Source organism: Pinus tabuliformis, chromosome 7 (genome assembly GCF_031772625.1).
Source record: "Pinus tabuliformis cultivar Carrire ecotype Pingquan chromosome 7, CPIR1, whole genome shotgun sequence".
Classification (NCBI taxonomy): domain Eukaryota; kingdom Viridiplantae; phylum Streptophyta; class Pinopsida; order Pinales; family Pinaceae; genus Pinus; species Pinus tabuliformis.
In genome coordinates, this window is record NC_142293.1 from 1,714,266,723 (window position 1) to 1,714,271,999 (window position 5,277).

The 5,277-nt window shown below is 36.9% G+C and overlaps 1 pseudogene; it reads right to left on the reverse strand.

The window, feature by feature from the left end:
- Positions 1-319: 319 nt before the first annotated feature.
- Positions 320-1,370, reverse strand: LOC149255187 (GEM-like protein 5; annotated as a pseudogene).
- Between the last annotated feature and the right edge of the window lie 3,907 nt (positions 1,371-5,277).

The following is a 5,277-nucleotide window of genomic DNA, read 5'->3' on the forward strand; positions in this document are numbered from 1 at the left end:
TCCCAGCTAATCTTTGTGAGACATTATCGCTAACTGAGAAAAGTTCAATAGGCTATTTCAGCCATCTGTGAATGCAATGGCATGTTGGTGCGGTGTGTCATGGCCTGGGCAGGTAGGTGGCGGTGGGTGGGCTCGACATACCTGATACCTAGTGGCGGTGAGCACCATGTACCTAGTGGCAGTGAGTGAATGCATGTTGATGCGGTGTGTCGTGGCCTGGGCAGGCAGGTGGCGGTGGGTGGGCTGGACATACCTGATACCTAGTGGCGGTGAGCACCATGTACATGCAACACAGTTTCTAGACATCAAAGATATAAGACTAGTGGGCAGTTGTGGGGTCGGTTGATGGTTCGAGACGATGGTTGATGCTCACGAGGTGGACGCTGAGCAAGCTGAATTCGAGATGGATTCCTACAAATTTCTCATAGTTAATGAATCCAAAGAACCAGAACTTGTGACAGTGGACTGTCACGATCTGAATATACTTTTCAGCGAGATTGTCTTTGTTTACAAAAGGATTCACAACCATCAGATTCGCCAACGGGATCCCAACCTGCATTCAATTTTATCACTATTTCAATTTCCCCCAATTTTTATACTAAATGATTCCATAAAGTAAAGTAGGCATCACTCACCCTGTAGTAACTCCAGGACGCCTCTCCGGAGGGAGCGGTGAACGACAAGGGGTGACTGCTGCAGAATGTGATCTTCACGGTGGAGATGTACAAAGTTCCCACAACGGGGTCAGTGGAAGTCGACATATAACAAGCATACGCTTTCTGTAACTTCTTCTCTAGAGAAATGGAAAAGGTTTGTCAGAACAGAGCTTCAAAGCCTCCTTCCGTTAGGGCTTCGACACCCAAGGTCAGCTTACCCCACGCCACATCTGACATGTTTCCAGTTTTCACTGCATTTAAAAGAAATCCATTAATTCAAAATGCAAGCAGGCGGGCAAGAACAATACGATAAAGGTGAACTTATACTTGCAGTTGGTCCAGACCTCTGAGGCCAAATTCTTAGCTTTCTCGATCCATTTGTTGAAGCAGTGCTGCACCGAATGCATTGGGGTTGCACACAGACAAATCTAATATGAGAAAAAAATAGAGAATGCTTTGTTCGATCAAACATTTTTTATGCGAGCACACACTTTGAATGCTCTACTAGTGATGGATGCACAATATACGAGCTGGGGATGAGATGTTTTGTCGGGGCTGTCCACGTCGTAGCATCTTGGTTGTCAAGATGGGCAGAAGGGCGTCTGCTATCCTTCTCTGAAGTACCTGAATCTTGATTCAGCACCTCTGGGGTACTCGGACCCCCTCAGTGTCAAGCTTTGGATAAAGGATCGGTTGCGCCACTCTGTCAGTCATTTCGAAAGCTACTGCTCATGGGTTGCCTCGACTCCCATGTGCTTTCACAGCTCTGATCCCCTTGATTTCGGCTACCTATTTCACAGCTCTGATCCCCTTGATTTTGGCTACCTATCCTCTGTAGGCAGAGCATAGTTACGTTGCCATCTCAATGTGCAAAGCGTAGTAGAGTTTGCTTAATCATTGTTTCAAAGACACCTTCAAAGAATGATTGCATGTTTAGACAAGTGGAAAACATGCGCGTCTTAACCTGGCACAACCACGATTACATACATATATCTTGGAAAGTGGCTAAAATTCATTGCATGTTAGCCCATTCTCCAATGATATTTAGAATGATTAAGTAGGAACTCTCACGACAAAATCAGAACCTCCATCCCTCGTCAACACGTCGCCAAATTCCCATGCACATCTTCTTATCATATCTTTTGCCACAAACATGTGCTTGATCATGGAGACTCAAATGCAGTTTTTATTACTCAATTTTCACTTTTTAGATACTTTCTATAGAGATTTCACAGGATGCTCTCATGGATGGGCTTTGTAATATTTGCAAGGGTTGAATCACCGGTCACTTACTCTGCCTACCTATAAGTTAGTTAGAAGCCTGACTTATTTGAATTGAGTGCTTGTGTATCATTGAGCGACTATATGAGATGCACCCTTCTCTGAATAAGGGAGAATACAAATAGAATTAGGTTGTCTCCACTCAGAATCAGATGTCACCCAATCATACTAAGATTTCTCTCGGTCAGCGTAAGGCTGAAACCAAGCATAGTGAGCATGTCCCTAACTGAGTTTCACTACCTGCGTTGATTGACAAGGGACAATTCGACCACATCGGCGATCTATTTTTTAGCACTAACCATAACAAACATAACTTTGGCAAATTGCAACAGATACGACCAGAAGAACAGTTATTGTACACATTGGTTGTTTTGCCTCCACCCCTGTTGCTTTTCCAACTCGGTTAATGAGCGCTGCTTACTATCGCTAAGAATCTGCTGCTTTGGTGGCAAGGACTTGCTGCCTTCGCAGCCCATCTTGTTAACATATAATTCGTATGTTGTTTTTTATTATATTTTTATATTATAGTTTTAATAAGTACAAAGTAATTGAATTTGATGGTTTTGTAAAAAATATCAAATTAATAACTAATTAAATAAATAAAAATAATATTTAAAATTTAAATAAATTAAAAATTAGTATAATTAGCTAAAATAAATAATTTAATTAGCCTTTATTAACCTAATTAAATTAACTTAACTTAATTAACTAAGATACAATTAACTTAATTAATTAACATTAATTATTATTGTAATAAAAATTGTAATTACATATTAAAATGAATTTATTTACAATATATAAAACATTATATAAAAAATGTATATTTACATATTTTATGCCCATGCAGTGAAATTTGACCAAACTTTGACCAATGATATCTTCCAAATCATAATTTAGAATGAAGCCAAACTTGAATCATTGGAAAATTGGTAGAAAAATGAAAGTGATGAAGTCGTAAAAATGGAAATCCAAACAAATTTAAAATCTCATAAAATAAACCAAATCAAAGCATTCATCATGGTGATATTTACAAAATTCATATGGAGGAGCCCATAATAAGCTTCAAAAATTATGTGGGGTGTTGTGGCCATAACACTTCCCAATTTTTTTTCTACCAATGTCCTTCTTTTAAGGTCTACCCATGTTTTGCTTTACCTAGGACTTTTCAAAATAGGAAAACTCTTCATTTTTTCCTTCTTAAGCATGCATTTCTCTGCAACATTTCTTATCATCAACCTAACAACTCCGGTTATGCTTATCCTTATCTCCCCACCTAGTATAACATCTCTCTCTACTTATATTATTTCCAAGTTGCAATTATTCTCTCCAAAATCTTGAAGAATTCAAGAAGTTTACAGTTGCGACCTTTATCACTTTCCTCTTTTTCATCTGCAACTTCTTGACTACTTAATCGTTTACTACACAACAAAGAAGTCCAGAATAATCACTTGTTGTTTACCATAATATTCTCAAGAGAAAAACATTTATTTATTATTATAAAATTTATTTACATAAGTCAATAAAACTTAGTCTTGGCCCCACAACCAATATCTCCACTTTAATATTAACAAGTAAATATAAATAATAAAGTCTACAAAACAATTGCACCACGGGTATTACATCTTCCCCCCCTTAAGTTAAAATTTGTCTTTAGTGTTTCCTCTGCTTTCATCACTTTTGAAAAGGTGAAGAAAATGATTTCCACATTTTCTCTTAATTTTTTCTAGGTGACCTCCTTAGGGCTAAAGTGCTTCAATTGCACTTTAACGTGGGAAATGACTTGTTTCTGGAGTAAAGTTCACTCTTGTCTAAAATGCATATTGAATTCTAGCATGTCCTCATTCATGCTAAACATACACTACCAATTTTCATTCATGCATCCAACATGGGTCAGAAACATTAGTGCAAACACATTAACAGTGGTAGTTAATAACAATATGTCACTTTGTACACTTACCCAATGAATATTCCATGCGGCATGAAATCCATTAAATGAATTCACAATGTAACTCTCAACAAAGAAATTATAAATTCCTTTTTTATATCATTCACACAAGAATCATAGTATTTTTAAATATTTACTATGACATCTCTTAACTAACGAATTCTCAAACGAAAAAACATCATCATGATATTATCTTGATTTCACAATTCAAATATATTTACATCACCCATACATGATTAAAGTTTAGGATAACTTCATTTTTATGCCATTTTCATGGTTCTTATTGTCAGAATTAATGAATTGCAGAGAGTGGGGGTTGAATCAGTTATTTAAGAAACTCTAAATTTTTTTTCTTATTGTGCTTATAGTTCCTTGTTATGTTCTTTCGTATGTGAAATAATTCATTCCTGAAGTAATAAATCTCTAAAAATTGGGAACACATACTCAAATAAAAATCTCATGATCAACATACATTTGACACAATGTTTTCATGTGGAAACCCAGACGGAAAAAACCACCAATTTGTTGTTTGTTTTATGATGTAATTTAAGCACTAACTTAATTACATTTATTTGTTTGTGAGAACCCAATCACTGGAGGCACCAACCTCCTTTGTTTAGCAAGCATCAACTTTCCAAGAGGTGCCAACATCTTTTGTTTAGCAAGCACCAACTTGCCTAGAGGCACCAAACTCTTAAGTGTGCAGGCACCAACCTATCACTGCCACTATTTTATTATTTCATACAATTTTCATACTGAAAACAGAGGCATACAAATTACAAGTAAAATACAAACTTAATGGTTATTTGTAGATTCAACTTCTACACTCTACTTTCTGAACACTTGTGGCAGTATTCCTCTTTTTGCCTACTGCAAAACTTGCTTTGTGCTCTGCTTTCTCTACTCAGGTATCTCCATTGTTTAACCACAACACTACCCTTGCAAGACTCTTTCTAATCCACATCTCACTTCTATTCTCTATCGCAAGTATCCTCCCGCACCCCATTAGCTCAATGGAGGTTCACATCTTTGTTCATGTGCTGCTCTTGGCATGATGTAGTCATTATCATCATCAATTCTGCTTGCACATGTACCCTAGGCATGGCACCCCATTATTCTACTGATTTACGCTAAATCTGGTTCAGTTTTTGCATTAAACTCATAAGGATGAGTGAAGATCACTTCTCTATCATACAATTGACTCTCCATGTTGTGTATTAACTCTTAGTCCTCCTTACATATTTCATAGAGGCTCGCCATGCTTTTTTATGGTTCATAGATATCTACCTATACATTGTAATGGATTCTTTATTCTACATTCAAGACTAGAACTTCCAATTCATAGATATTTAATACACCTACGTATTTTTTTTCTATCAGTGTATTTACACTGCA